General features: G+C 45.7%; 1 protein-coding gene across 5 annotated transcripts in view; it reads left to right on the top strand.

Annotated features, from left to right (window-relative positions):
* EEPD1 (endonuclease/exonuclease/phosphatase family domain containing 1) overlaps nt 1-16232 on the top strand; it is a 241286-nt gene that overhangs the window by 108554 nt on the left and 116500 nt on the right. The window contains exon 1 of one of the 5 annotated variants that reach the window (XM_030857547.3): nt 15199-15807. The exons of the other annotated variants lie outside the window; for them this stretch is intronic. The gene's annotated coding sequence lies outside the window, so the exon portion shown is untranslated. Of the gene's footprint in view, nt 1-15198; nt 15808-16232 lie in introns of those variants that run through there. 5 annotated transcript variants of the gene reach the window in all.

Raw genomic sequence — 16232 nt, 5'->3', positions numbered from 1 at the left:
GGACCGCAGGGGAATGCTCACCATCTGAGCCCTAGCAGCCCCTGTTTCTTCCTGCCCCGCCCCACAGGTGTCTGGACACTCAAAAGAATTGAAAACAGGATTCCAAAGAGATATTTGACACCTATGTTCACAGCAGCATTATTCAAATAGCCAAAAATGGAAGCAATCCAATTATCCATCAATGGATGAATGGATAAGCAAAATGCGATACTTACAGGCAACGGAATATTATTCAGCCTCACACAGGAAGTTCTGACCCACAGTGCAACGTGGATGAATCTTGAGGACATTAGCTAATGAAATATCAGTCATATTTTTAAAAAATTTTATTGAAGTATAGTTTATTTATAATGTGTTAATTTCTCCTGCATAGCAAAGTGACTCAGTTATACATATATATATTCTTGAAATGTCAGTCATAAAAGGACAATTATGCTAAATGAAATAAGTCATAAAAGGGCAATCTTTTTTTCAATTTTTTTTAACTGAAGTACAGTTGATTTACAATGTTGTGCCAGTCTCTGCTGTACAGCAGAGTGACTCAGTTATACACATATAGACATTTGTCTTTACATTCTTTTCCATTGTGGTTTATCACAGGATATTGTATATAGTTCCCTGTGCTATACAGTAGGACCTTGTTGTTTATCCATTCTATATGTAATAGTTTACATCTGCTAAATCCCAAACTCCCAGCCCTTCCCTCCTCCCACCCGCCTCCCTTGGCAACCACAAGTCTGTTCTCTACGTCTGTGAATCTGTTTCTGTTTTGTAGATAAGTTCATTTGTGTCATATTTTAGATTCCACATATAAGTGATATCCTATGGTATTTGTCTTTCTCTTTCTGACTTACTTCGCTCAGTATGATCATCTCTATTTGCACATGAAAGGGCAATTCTTGTATGAGGTACCTAGAGTAGTTAAATTCCTAGAAACAGAAGCAGATTGCCAGGAGCTGGGAGGAGGGGAGGGAATGAGGAGTTACTGTTTAATGGGTACAGAATTTCAGTTTTGGAAGATTAAAAAAAAGTTCCGGAGATGAATGGTGGTGATGGTTGCATAGCAATGTGAATGTACTTAAATTCTGAACTGTACACTTGAAATGGTAAATTTTATGTTAACTGTATTTTACCACAATTTAAAAAAAGGGAGTTAGGCACTTTTACTAACCAAGACTAGTAGGGTGGATGGGGGTAGCAAGGGCCACGGGACCTCCTGGAAATGCAGCACCCAGAGCTGATGCAGCCAGGCATCTCCGGAACCGAATCAGGAGCAGCTGTGGCTAGGAGGGTATGGATTGGACCCCGTGCTCACCTCTCCTTCTCTGCTGCGCTGCCCTGCCCACCCCCCCGCCCCCAGCCTCCCAACTTCTGCTCTCTAAGGCAGCTGGCTTCCTCATCTCCCTGGCTTGCAAGGGACCCCTCAGGACACTTCCTACCGTACTCTCCTGAGATGTTCTTTCATCTTAAGCTTCCCTGATCACTGCCTTGTCTCTGTAGCCTCCATTTCAAATTTTGAAGGAATCAGATTGGTCGTCCCATTTGGGGGGAACAGGCATATTATGAATGTCTGGCAGGCTTGTGGGCTGCTACCCCTGCCCAGTCAGCTCTGCCAGGTTAGTGGACAGCCTCCTGGGCAGCTCAGTCAGCAGGGCTCTGGCCACCCTACCCTCAGTAGGGGCTGTGGGCAGCAGGGATGATGGGTCCTGATGCTGGGACTCACAACAACAGCAGTGACCGAATCTGAAACCTCCAGACTGACAGGTTCTCTATCCATCCCAAAGTCAGCCGTCCTCTCCCTCCCTTCCTATCCCCATAACCTCTCCATCATTTGTTATTCTGTTGCTCATACACTCTGGAAACAGTAAATTACACACAAGGCAAGCCCTGCCTTATTGATTTTCATATTCCCACATCACTGTCTGGTAGCACTCAAATGTTTACTAATAAGCTAATTAGTGGGAAGATGAAAACATAGAAGGAGCAATGTGTTTGGAATCTGAAGACCACAGCTGAGTCACTCAAGGTCACTTTCTTTGTGACCTTTGAAAGAGCATCTAATTACTCTGGGCCTCAACCTCAAATTCTGCAGCATAAATTGGTTGAAATCTATCAGTAGTCCAAAACGTGTTCTACTGCGTCCACCCCCGCAAGGAGTCCAATGGGTGTCTTTCCAGTAGAATTTCTCAAAGTCTTTAATATGATAATGGGGCTTTACAAACTTCCCCAAGAGCGATTAAAGTACAGAACACTTCCCAAATTCACTTCTCCATATACTCCTTTAAACCTGGAACATCCTATGGGGCTTGGGCAGGGAAAGATGAAACATCTGTTTGGGATGCACATGATTCTAAGGGCTGATTTAACCTTCAAGAATTTTGGAATTCATATGAGTCTATTTGCCACTGCCTGTCTACTCACCCAGAACAAATTGCTTTGGATTATCGACTGGCTACCTTGGGTAATTTCCTATGTAAATATCTCACTCATCCTTGTCTGAGGTTGTTTCCCTCTGTCTGTTTACTCATGACCTGAAGTTAACGAAGGCCACTGAGTCAGATTCTACAAGTTGTTCCTCCTTATCTCGGGGTGACATGGCACCTCCTATATCCAAGAAAGATAAGGCGCTGACACAGCAGGTTACTGCCGCTGAATCACCAGGTGAAGGCATCTGAGTGGGCAGCTGTTACCTAGGAAGTCCCCCGAGTTGTCAGGTCGCTGCCAGGTCACTATCTCAGCCATATAATTAGTGGGATGTATAATCTAACTTGAGGGTTTATTGTAGGGAAGTTAAATAGCTTTCACGACTTGGGCTAATGGCCAGATACTGTAACTTACTGGGGAACTAGACTCACTGTCAAATCAAAATATGGGGTGCTGGGGCTGCCAGAGCTGGGGAGCGCTCTCCTGTAGTAGTTTCATGGGGCTGCTGTAACAAAGTGCCACAAAACTGGGTGCCTTCAAACAGCAGAAATGTATTCTCTTCAGGCCGGAAGTCTGAAATCAAGGTGTCGACAGTGCTATATTCCTACAAAGCTTCTAGGGGAGGAGCCTTCCTTGGCCCTTCTGGTGGCCCCAGATGATTTTTAACTCATGGCTGCATGACTCCAACCTCTGCCTCCATCTTTGCAGGGCATTTCCTCTGCGTCTGGGTCCAGATTTTCCTCTTCTTATAAGGACACCAGTCACGTTGGATTCAGGGCCACCCTAATGACTTCATCTTAACTTGATTATATCGACAACGACCCTGTTTCCAAACAAGGTCACTTTCACAGGTACCGGGGATTAGGACTCCAACATATCTTTTGGGGGATGTGATTCAAACCATAACACCCCTCACATCAAGAAAATGTATGTTTAGGGAGTTCCCTGGTGGTCTAGTGGTTAGGATTCCGGGCTTTCACGGCCGTGGCCCGGGTTCAATCCCCGGTTGGGGAACTGAGATTTCGCAAGTGCAGTAGGGTTGCACTCATCCCTCTGAGCCCTGTCTGTGAATAATGACTATCTAGTCTCTCCTTTTGGGTCTATTTTTGGTTTTGAGAGAGGAGAGTCCAGAGTCCAGGCACCTTCAGCTCAAAAGGTAGAATTTAGAGGCCATTTTTGCAAACAAGAATATATCTCGAGTCACTGTAACGCGGGGCTTAGGAGCCAGCTGGACTCTGGTTTGAATCCTGCCTCTACCACTTGGTAGCTCTGTGACTCTGAGCAGAGCTCTTGACTACTCTGAACTGTGGCTTCCTCACAGGTGGATGGGAATGACACCAATCCCCTCCCAGTGGTTCTCACCTGAGGAAGATTTTGCCCCCCAGGAGATATGTGGCAGTATCTGCAGATATTTTTGATTGTCACAGCTGAGGAATGCTGCTGGCATCTAGTGGGTAGAAGCCAGTGATGCTGCTAACATCCTACAAAGCACAGGACAGCCCCCATATAACCAAGAATGATCTGGCTTCAGATGTCAGTTGTGCCAAGGTTGGGAAATCCTGTCCATCCTTGTGGGGTTGATAATTGTCTTTGAAAATGAGGCATGCAAGGTACCTAGCACATGCCTGGCCTTGTGTCAGCCCAATAAATGGCTGGTCTACATATTGCCAAGTAGGGAGTTTGTGACAATCTCATAAAAATATGTGAACTCACTAGAATTTACAGAGTATGATGAGGAAAAAGGCTCTCAAATTCAGCGTAGTCCCTGTATCATGAACTCCCGAGAAACATAAGGAATGTAAAATACAATTGGCTAATGCAGATAATGAGTCGTATAGAAGGGATAAAAATATTAGTGGAGTGCTTGTTATGTCACATGCTGGCCACTTTTTCCTCCATCAGCTCGTTTAATCCTTTTAGCAACGTTAGGAGGTAAGAATTTTTATTCCCATTTTATAGGTGAAGAAATTGAGGCTCATGAGAGTTTAGATCTTGTCCCTGGGTTATGTATCTATAAGTGGTACAGCTTGGTATTTGAGTCCAAGTCTGTCTGTTACCAAGCCGTGATTCTCTGTTGCCCTGCCCTGATTCACATGTAATCACTTCAACTGACAAACTTATCAGTCATGAACCCAGCAATGTGGATGCTGAGGGGTGCAGCCAGGGAAACCCTCAGGAGAATCAGGAACCTGTTGAAGGTGCCTCAGGGATTCCGAAGGATGTCTACCCCTCTAAGATTTCCTCTCCTCTTCCCTGCATTGGTATCCAGGCCCCTCTTGATGCTGTCTCTGGTGATCCTGATAGCTAGACCAGGTCTGCCCTCCAGGAACAATGCAAAATGCTAAAAAGTGAACCCATTTTCTTCCCCTCCTCTAGTTTCCCATGACAAGTCCTATTCCCTCAGGGTCACAGAGCACCAGCATACTACAAAGAAGAGACCATCTATTCTAACCAGAGATGTGACAACAATAGCACAAAAGTTGGGGGTGGAAAAATGGAAGTGTACTTGTGTAAGGTTCTTGAATATACATGAAGTGATATGACGTCACTTGAAGGTAGACAGTGATAATTAAAGATGTGTACTATAAAACCTAAAACAACCACTAAATTAATGATACAAAGATTTACACCTAATAAGCCACAGAGGAGATAAAGTGGAATCATAAACAGTTCACCAAAGAAGATAAACAAATGGCCAGTCCGCACATGAAAAGATGTTCAACATCATTTGTTGCCAGGGGAATGCAAATCAACACCACAGTGAGATACTGCTTTATGCCAACCAGGATGGCTATAGGCAAAAAGACAGATATTAACAACTGTTGGAGAGAATGTGGAGAATTTAGAACCTTCATGCATTGCTAGTAGGAATGTAAAATGGGGCAGTCACTTTGGAACAGTCTGGCAGCAACTCAAAAAGTTAAGGGCAGAGTTACCATATGACCCAGCAATTCTACATCTAGGAATATATACCCAGGAGAAATGAAACATATGTCTACACAAAAACATGATATACACGGCAGCGTTATCCGTAAAATGTCCATCAACTGATGAATAGATAAACAAATGTGGTATATCCATACAGTGGAATTCATTGATAAAAAGGAATGAAGTAGGGATATGTACTATAACATGGATGAACCTTGAAAACTCTATGCTAAGTGAAAGAAGCCAGTCACAATAGGCCCATATTATAGGATTCCATTTGTATAAAATGTCCAGATTAGGCAAATCTATAGGGGCAGAAAGTAGATTCGTAATTGCTTAGTGCTGGGGGAGGGGTAGGAATGAGAGGATTTGGGGGTGATAGCTAAAGGTATGAGGTTTCTTTTTGGGATGATCTGTAAATATGGTGAAGGTTACACAATTCTCTGTATATACTAGAAATCACTGAACTGCACACTTTTTAAATGGGTGAAGTGTATGAGATGTGAATTATATCTCAAACTGTTACAAAAAAGTAATCAATCCAAAAGTAGGCAGAAAAAGAGAACAAAGGGAAAAAGGAATAAGTGGAACAAAAAGAAAAACAGCGAGATGGTCAATTTAAACCTAACCATATCAATAATCACATTAAATTTAGATGGTCTCAATGCTTCAATTTGAAGGCAGAGGTTGAGAGATTGGATGAAAAAGCAAGAACCAACTCTATGCTGCTTACAGGAAACCCACTTTAAATAAAATAAGGTAAACATAGAATGACAGAAAGGGATGTACCATGGTAACACTAAAAATAACCAAACCAAACCAAACAAACAAACAAAACACCAGGTGGATAGTAATATAAGACAAAGTAGATTTCAGGGCAGAGAATATTGCCAAGGACAAAGAAGTCCAGTTCATAATGATAAAATGGTTAATTTGTCAAGAGAAGATAACAATCTTAAATATTTATGGGCCTGATAACAGCTTCAAACTACATGAAGCAAAAGCTGATAGAACTGCAAGGAGAAATAGAAAAACCCCCAATTATATCTGTTATTTTAATTTAAACGCTTGTCATACAATAACTGAGAAGGAGGTTTGGAGATTGTCCAACCCAGTCCAGTCATTTTACTGTATGAGGGAAATGGGGCTGAAAGAAGTCCATTGACTTACCCAGGGCCACAGAGCTCAGAGCTAGTGTCAGAGCCTGGCCGTTAACCTAAGCGTCACCAGGGCTATTTGGCTCTGTGAGATTCCCTGCATTATACGGACTCCCAAATACAGCCTAACACTGTGGTGAGAGACTTACCATCCTCAAGAGGTGGAGTCTACTAGATCACTACTCATGGTTACTTGTGTGTTCAGACACTATCCATTCAGCCCCTTTCATAAATATTTATTAAAGCCGAGGCACTGTTGGAGGTGCTTGGGGTACAGCGGTGAAGTCCAACTCCCTCCCCTCGAGGAGCTTATATTTTAGCTAGGAAGAGACAGGCAATGAACAAATCTACAAGTGATAAAGGCTATTAAGAAAAATAAAGCAGGTGAAGAGGGATCAAGAGCCGGCCAGAGCTTTAGGAAACCGTGTCCTCCTAGTATTTCCCCAAGAAAGGCTAGTCCTGTGAAACCTTTCACATAAAATGTCAAACAAGCACCGCCTATACCGTTTCCTTCTGGAGGTTCCCTGTGCCTGTTAGTAAATTGAAGGCTATGAGGAGTCCTGCGCTGATGAAACATTTCAATTTCTCTGATCTAGTACTCTCCAATGATGGAGCATGCCTTGAGGAATGTCCATGGTGCCTCTTAGGCTCCCTACCACATCTTTCCTACCCACTTTCTAGAAGCCAAACTTCCAAGGTTTTGTGTCTTTAGCTTATTCCTCGAAAAGATTGTAGTTTCTTCCAGCTCAACTTGCAGCTGAGGCAATTACAACCACGTGAGAGGCAGCATGATGCTAGGGAAGGAGCCCTGCCCCTGGATCCTAGCGGGTGATTCCCAGCAAGTTTCTTGGCCTCAAAAATAGAATGAGGATCTAGACTTGGTGCTCTCAGATCCCCTCCAGCTCTAAAATTTTATAATTCCTTGGACTGAGATTTTAAGACCGTGGTTGACCTTGGCCATTAAAATAGGTATTCATGTTCCAGATGCTGATCCTGTCACTTTGTTGTGGAAAAAATGTTCAATGTCATTCATAGTCCGGTCTAAGACTGGCTTAAAGCACTGGTTCCCAAGCTATGCACCGGAGTCATCTGGAGGTTTAACACATACACTGTTTAGGTCCCACCCCCAGAGTTTCTAATGGGATTGATCTCGGGGAGAGGGGCCTGGGCATTGGGATTTCAGCAAGTGCCCTTGGGATTCCCATGCGCTGCCACGGTTAAGAACCACTGCCTGTAAAACATGGTCTTTATACTGCAGCCTTTCTTGAATACATTCAGGGATTGTTGCCATATCTGAGCACCAGCTGGGCCTGGGGATGTATGACTGTATAGGGAACAGCTGTATCTTTGGCCATAAATAGAAGATACCAAAAAAACATAAACCCTCAAATGGAAAAGAATATAATTACATTTTAGCTTAATACTGGTGCGTATCAAGATTCTGAGCCCGAGATCACCGTTTTCTCCATGGTAAGAGATTAACAAATCTGAGAACGTGTTATGGTCACAGTGGCCCTGAACTGAGAATCTCCCCTCGACACAAAGTGATAGTCAGAGTAATGAAAAGGGAAAGATTCCCCACTGAGCGGTTCGATCGTAGTTAGTGCTGTGTCTGGGGCCTCCTAAATGTCTATTCCTCAATGCCACCATTGGATTACATTTTGGGAGATGCTCTTTAAGTCCTTCAAGGTCATTTCTTAAGGGAGTCATTCCTGGAAGTAGGGCTATGAGATCAGGGAAGAGATGATCAGGGCTTACTTTTCCAATACTTAGGAGAAATGTGGCTAAGAAAGAGCATCAGTGGCAACGGTGAAAGGGGAGAGAAGGCGAGAACCGGAAAAGTGCGCCATGAGGTTGAACTTGGCAGGGTGTGGACGATGGGGACGATGCTTCCAGGTGAGCCTGAAGCGGGAGTCAGGGCAGGGGAGGTCCCTGCTGCTTGTATACGGATGACAGCCCCCCAGCTCCAGCCAGCGGCACTTCCTCCTCTGGCCCAGGGGCTGGCTGAAGGAGCCTCCTTCCCCGCTCCCAGAAGTTCGGGGTCCAAGGGCTTGCCTGATTCCCTCTTCTGCCTCTGGAGCATCCTGTGCTAAGCGAAGCCTCCTAATTAGGCACCCAGAAATCAAAGTACTAGGCTCTACCAAGAAGAATGTTCCAGAAACCCTCCAATTTAATAAACAATAAAGAATAAACTGTTCTGTGAAAAAGCAGAAGTCTGAAACTAACTGCAGATGTTGCTTTTAAGAGGAAATGAATAAAGCAAATAGGAGCTGGAGTTCCTAAGTGATAACCATATCGCCTTTAAAAATTAATGAATATTATTTTCTGTAATAATAACAACTCTGGGCATTACCATCAGAAGAAACATAGTACCTCTGACGGTAAATGTTCTCCATTTTGGTACTGTAAATGGAGCCACCTCGTTCTGTTGGGACTTTGCTAGAATAATCTCCAGCCAAATGCTCCATAAGAAATAAAATGCCAGATGTCGGGGGAAATGACGAAAGCCTTCAACTGTCAGCCATGAAATGAAACCATTTATCAGTCAATAGACTGAGCTTTTTTTTTAAAAACAATGTCTTTTTCTCTTTTTTTTGGCTGCGTTGGGTCTTTGTTGCTGTGCGCGCGTTTTCTCTAGTTGTGGCGAGCGGGGGCTACTCTTGGTTGAGGTGCGCGGGCTTCTCATTGTGGTGGCTTCTCTTGTTGCAGAGCACGGGCTCTAGGCGCGTGGGCTTCAGTAGTTGTGGCGTGTGGGCTTCAGTAGTTGTGGCACACGGGCTCAGTAGTTGTGGCTCATGGGCTCTAGAGCGCAAGCTCAGTAGTTGTGGCACACAGGTTTAGTTGCTCTGAGGCATGTGGGATCTTCCGGGACCAGGGCTCGAACCCGTGTCCCCTGCATTGGCAGGTGGATTCTTAACCACTGCGCCACCAGGAATACCAGACTATGAGCTTTTAAAGGAGGAATTTGATACAAAGAAACCCGAACTGGTACTGCCAAAATTTCATTCCTGCCTTTCAATCCACTTCCCTGGAATAAGGCCAAGTCCACTGAAGGAAGGAGAAATAACACTTCTGGGTTCCCTGGAAGTTGTGAATTGAGGTGCCTGTTTTTAACTGCTTTTGAGCTCTGTTGTGGGCGCTGATGTGAAGCCATTTAGTAATACCAAAGCAGATGCAGGCTTGCACATAAGAATGATTGGGAGCTGCTTCTTCTCAATATCCATGTATCTCATCAGAAAAATAGGTTCTTCTATTTCTAACAGCAGACAGTGACCCCTTGGCACATAAGCTGGCACATCTACAAACAGACAAATGGATTGTCAATGGGGAAAGTTTTTTACAATCCTTTCTATTTACTTTATTGTCATAGAAATGTTTTGATTAATCCACTTTAAAAACTTCATTTTGAAAAAAAAAGTCTTCCTCAATAGACAATCCGAATAGGTCTGTATCTATTAAAGAAACTGAATCAGTATTAATACCCTTCCAAAACAGAAAGCACCAGGCCCAGATGAGTTCACTGGTGAATTCTACCAAACACATAAGGAAGAAATGATACCAATTCTCTACAAGTTCTTAGAGAAGATAGAAGCAGAAGGAATACTTCCTTAACTCATTCTATGAGACCAGCATCACCCTAATACCAAAGCCAGACAAAAACATTGCATCATTTTATGCAAAGGAACATTTCTGTATAGTATCATGATGTCAGTTAAGTTATGGCATCATTTGAGACCAATCATTCAGAGGTTAAAGAAAAAAAAGAATTGAGTAGTTTAAGTGTAGACATTATGAGCCTTTTAAAAGTCAAAAATTATTATAACTTTTTAAACTAGAAATGAAAAGGCCACTGAAGCATCCTACAGTTTTTAATTTCAAATAAGGTAGATATCAATTGCTAAAATCCACATAAACAAAAAGCTTCTTCTTTTTCTTTTTAACCGTAAAGAATTTTTGAGTTAAAAAAGTGAGAAAAATCACTGTATATTATCCCCAGCTGTGATAGGTACATTTCTTGCTATGACCTCATAAGGAGCCATTGTTATGGAATTCCAGGCACCTGGGTCCCTGGCTGGGCCTAGGTTTTTGGTCTGTCTATCCCAGGAAGCTAGCTTTCAGTCATCTGAGGGGTTTTCACCAAAGTTAAATCTTTTCCTCTTTGGCTCTTTGTCTGTTTTGCTTACTACCTTTACTCCCCCTCCACGCCCCCCCCCCATTCTTTCTTTTTCTCATTTTTTCATTTTTCTAATTTAAAATGTTTTTCTTTTTAGCTTTTCCCTGTTTTCTTATTTTTCTTTCTTTTTCTTTTTACTTTCTCTCACTCTTTTCTTCTTTCCATTTTTTTCTCATTTTTCTTTCTTTATTCTTTTTTCTTTTTCTCACTTTTTTCTTTATTGTGGGAGTGGGTACTGAGCAGAATACACAGTATTCCCTTCTATGGGATATTTCACATGGAATATGAAAACCTGCTCAAGAAACTCCTCATCTTCAACCCCATCAAGGGAAGCCCTTTAGAGGAAATCATAAAGGATTCATGGATGAACATGGGCCATGAGGAGGAACTAATGCCTTACACAGAGCTACTACCTGACTACAAGGATCCTGGGCAGACTCAGTTGATGGTGTCCATGGGCTACACATGGGAAGGGATCCATGACTTGTAGATGGGCCAGAAGTATGAAGAACTGAAGTGATGGTCACCTATGTGCTCCTGGCTTACAAAAGATCTGAACTGGGGGGCTATATCATTACCCTGAAGCCCGCTCCTTTGGCTAATCTGACCAACAGCTTGCCCTTCTTACCCATCCTGCAAAGTACAGCTAATCCAAAGCTGCAGAGTTTCAGTGAGCTTGCCATTCCCACCTTTAATTCTTACTCTGAGAGCAGCAGCACAGAAAATCAGTGGCCTGAGGGGCATCAGGAGTTAGGTCGGAAGTCCAGCAGCACAGCCAAAGTACCTGCCAATCCCCTACCTGGATGGAGAAGACCACCCCATCACAGCCCCCGGCATGGCCCTGTGGTCTCCCCCTGCACCAGCACACCACCAGCAGCAGTGGTGGAGCACACCCCAGATGGAACCAACCTCCCCAGGGGGTATCCTGCAAAGAAAACTCCCTCCACACTGGGCAGCTCAGACAGGTGCCTGGCCACCAGAGTTTGCCTGACAGTGCAGCAGCCAGGGGGCAGTGGGAAAGTGAAGGTCCTTCACCTGCATCTGCACCTGTGTTTCAGGTCAGCCAGAAAGAACCAGCCTGAAGCTGAAAGCAGAGGTAACCTCAGGTAGTCCAGGCAGTGATATAAACAAGAGAGCACATTGGGAGGTCAAGCATGCTCCCTGCACTTTACATGGAGTCTGAAGATCATGAGATCCATGGAGCCCAATGAGATGGTGTGGGAGATCAGTCAGATACTGCAAGAAAACAGCTGCGGGTGGGAGCTGAGCTGCTGTGGGTACACGGCCCATCCTCGAGAGGACTTTGTGCAGTGGAAGATGGAGGTGTGCAACCCGCCTGGCCTTCACTCATGGGGTTCAAATAAGAGGATATCCGGCACCTCCATGGCCTTCGAAAGCGTAGTCTCCAAGTTAACTGGCAGCTCAAAGGACTGCCATGAGGCCACTAGGGAGACAAGAGGAGAGGACCCTGGCTGGAGCCACAGGCCGGCCCCTCCCGTGCACCTGGCTGAACTTCTGAGGCTAGACTGTTACCCCCCCACCCGCCCTGCATTTCTCTCCTTCCCTGCTCTTCTCCGTCTTGTCTTCCGTGTTTGTGGGGGAGGGGAAATGGCTCAGTAGAAATAAACGCAATCAAAAAACATGTGCTAATTTATTGTGTTTAAACACAATCATTTTAAAAAACTACCCTGCTTTATTGCTACAGCTGTCACAAGACATTCATCGATCACTTGGCCAGAGGAAGGCCCTCGCCAAAATTCTCTCATGACTCAACTGAAAAAACAAAACAAAACACTTTTCTTGGGGGAAATCAACGTCTGGTGAAACCATCCTAAGAATGAGACAAAGGTCAATGAATTGTAAAGGGGACAACATTTGGAGCTGTGGTATTGGCTTTTCTTGCTGGGAAAACAAGGCCTGAGGATCACATCTATATGATACATATTGCTGTGAGACAACCACTTCAGTATTTGTAAGCTTAAAACAATGACAATGTATTCTCTCTCATGACACCTGCCTTCTGCGTCCCCAATCCTAACTGGGGAATGTTCACTGGTCTCTTCTGTTAGCTCCAGACTCACCTTCTTGGACCCCTTTGTTCCCCTTCAGCTTCCTCCTCTCCACCCCAGGTCACATATCCATCCTCCCTAAAATTACTGTCTTTTTTTTTTCTTTGTGTTCAAAGAGCACTCCTTTTTATTTTTTGAAGATTTCCCCCCAGTCTTTATTGAGGTCTAATTGAAGTATACTAAACTGCACATCTTAAAAGAGTACAGTTCTATCAGTTTTGACATACATACTCCAGTGAAACCATGACCCCTCAAACATTTCTATCACCCCCCCCCCCAAAGTTTCCTTGTGTCATTTTTCAATCCATTCCTCCATCATATCCCCAAGCAACTGCTGATCTGCTTTCTCTCTATATAGGTCAGCTTGTATTTTTCCCTGGAATCATACAATATGTTCTCTTTTTTTGCATGGCTTCTTTCATTCAGTATGGCTTTGAGATTCTTCAATATTGTGGGTATTAACAGTTTGTCTTTATTGCTGAGTAGTATTCCATTGTATGGATATACCACAACTTGTTTATCCATTCTCTACTGGTGGATTTGGGTTGTTTCTGGGCTTTGGCTATATACCAAATTTCCTATTAAAATTCGTGTACAAGACTTTGGGTTTTATGCTTTCATTTCCCTTTGGTAAATACCCAGGGATGGAATTGTTGGCTTGTGTGCTAGATGTATGTTGAGCTTTTTAAGAAAGTGCCAAACTGATTTCCAAAATCATTGTATCTTCTCACACTCCCACCAGCAACGTGTGAGGGTGTCAGTCGCTCCACAGCCTCACCAGCATTTGGTATGGTCAGTCATTTTAAATTTAGCCATCCTGTTGTGGTTTTTGTTTGTTTTAATGCACAGCAGTTCAGCTTTTGGCTTCATTTCTAAAAGGGGGAACACATGCTTATGTTTCTAGGAAACAAAACCAGATGATGCCTGTTGTGCCAGTGAAGTTAATAGTTCCCATCTTATCCTCCAAAGTGTTCTGGATTAAATAATAAAATATGTTCCAGCCCAACTAGCAATGCCCCCAGGCTGTCCATCCGTAGCCACAAAGGCCCATTAAGGCGTTCTGATCAACCAAGATTTCTTCCTCCTCTAAAGATATTTTTCTGTTAAACAACTTTTTTCCCCCTTATCACAACAGGATTACCGGAGAAAAGGAGTGGCATAATGTAGCCTAGTGCTAGGGTTGGGAGCAAGTAGAGGAGGTAGAGGGGGTCAGACCAGGTCCTGATGACATCATTTGAGCTGGATGCAGTCACGTGTGACATAGGTAAGATCTAGTCCTTAACTTTTTCTACACAAGAACCCGGAAATCCCTTAGCTTTTATGTCTAAGCTAGTTTGACTTGGATTTCTGTCACTTGCCATTAAGAGTCCCGACCAGTCGGTATACACAGTCAGCATGGCGATAGCATTTTGCCAAGCCTTGGCTGGCTCTCATTTCACATTTGAAGTGACTCTGCGTTCCCTGAGAACTGGTTTTTGTTGACCTAGCCTGGGAAATTTAAAGCAGAAGCACCGGTCACATTGGTTGGGGATGAAACTTCAGAGGTCACTGAATACCCAGGATCAAAGTATTCAACGGTATCACCACACAGTTTGTTTAATCGAGTACTCTAGCTCCGTGTATCCACTGTAATGCTGCAGGCTCTTTAATCTTTAAATTACCATTTAGTGGTATCCAAAAACTCTTTTGAATTTTGGGAAGCATCCATCATGTCCAACGAGCACGTTCTTCCTCCTTAATAACTAGATTTAATACTTACAGAAAATATCCACATTTACTCAGTGCGCTAAACGTGCAAACGAGCAACGCTATGTGACCTATGTGAACACATCTCTAATCCGTGGTGCGCGCCGTCTCCTAGTAGCACAGAGTTGCTAGAGCTGTTTGAGGACATCTCCCAGTAAGCAAGGCAAAGGTAATACTCCACAGGAAGAAAAGAGGACGCCGAAACTGGGGGTCAGAAGTTAAAAAGATCCCATTCAGTCCTCTCTCGAACGTTCTCAGAACTGAAGCGAGGCCCCTGACCCGCAGGGGTGCCTCCCCCACTGGGAGTGCCCTCGCCCTGTCCCCACGCCCCAAAGACGGACTGAACTCGGGCTGGCGGCCCGGTAGCTTCCGCCGCGCCCCTGGGTGCAGCCCACCGAAAAGCAGTCGGGCAGGTCTCGCCCCGGGCGAGGCTAAAAAGCCTCCATCCCGCACAACCAGCCCTCGGTCCCCGGTAGCAACCCGGCCTCAGGAGCAGAGGACCCGAACACAGCCTCGCGTTGACCCGCCGCAGCTCCTCTGGCGTCGGCGCCGCCTCTTCAGTCTCTAAATCCAGCCTCCGCGGCCCAGGGGCCGCTCCCTCCCCGCTGGGCCCTGCCTCCGCACTCCCCGTGCCATCACCACCCCCACACGCTCTGGCCAGCCCTCTCCCAGCACAGGCCAGCCTCACACACTCCTGGGCCCGGCATTCCTCCACCTCGCGTCCTGGCCCCGCCCCCGCGCTCTCGGGTTTGGAGCTCCCAGGTCCGGGCCTAGCGCTCGGGCCCCGCCCCCACGTGCCCCGGAGTCCGGGGGAGGAGTTGGCGCTCGGGAGGAGGCGTGGCCGTGGTGCCAGCGGAGGCGCGGGCGTTGCGGCCGGGACTTTGGTTTTGACACGGACGGCGAACGGGAGCAGTGTCTGTGGTGCTGGGGTGTGGACGCGGTTCTTGCGGATCCCGCGTTCGAGTCGGGGGCAGGACTTTTTGTCTGGATCAACGCAACCGCGGCAACGCAGCGAGTCCTGGTGTAGCCGCAAGACTTGGTGCAGCTGCAGCGGCCGGATTTCACCGCCGCTGCCGCCTCCGCAAAGCCCTGCAGCTCCTGCCGGTTCTGGGAGAGAGACTCTTGAGAGTTTCTCCAGCAGAAAGAGCTGGGACGCGCGGCCCGAGGCGGCGTGGGAGGGATCCCGCGGCCCGCCCCTGACCCGCACCCGCGTGGGCCCTGGCTCTGAAGGCGGCGGGCCAGCGCCGTCCTGGCCTCAGGCCTCGGAGCCGCAGGTGGAAGGAGGAAGCCCTGGAGGAGCGGCTGAGAGGTGGGGCGCCGGAACGGCGGCGGGTCTGGTAGGGGGCGATAAACCCCTTCTCCGTGCCCGCACTAGTGAGGACGGAATTCCAGAGTTGCTGGTGGCGCTGAGTGCCAGATGGGGGCTACCGAAGCAGGGGAGATGGCCCCAGTTCTGGGAGAGTTGAGAGAGGCAGGGACGAGAGGTGTAGGCTGATGGGGATAGGTCCCTTTCCAAGAGAAGCGGCTTATAGCGTTTTTGGACCCCAGTGTGATAAAAATTGGACCTCACCAGAAATCCTCATGGGCCAGCCCTCTTGTATGTGTGTTTTCAGAGGTTCACAGACAGGCATCAGCCCTGGACTCCTGGCTAAGAACTCCAGCTCTAGGTAGGGAGCGCTAATGCAAACTGATTAACTGACTCAATCGATTTGTATGTTTATTAATTTGTTTTCC

The sequence above is a fragment of the Globicephala melas genome, chromosome 9 (assembly GCF_963455315.2).
Source record: "Globicephala melas chromosome 9, mGloMel1.2, whole genome shotgun sequence".
NCBI lineage: Eukaryota > Metazoa > Chordata > Mammalia > Artiodactyla > Delphinidae > Globicephala > Globicephala melas.
This window is presented reverse-complemented; position numbering and strand designations above follow the sequence as displayed.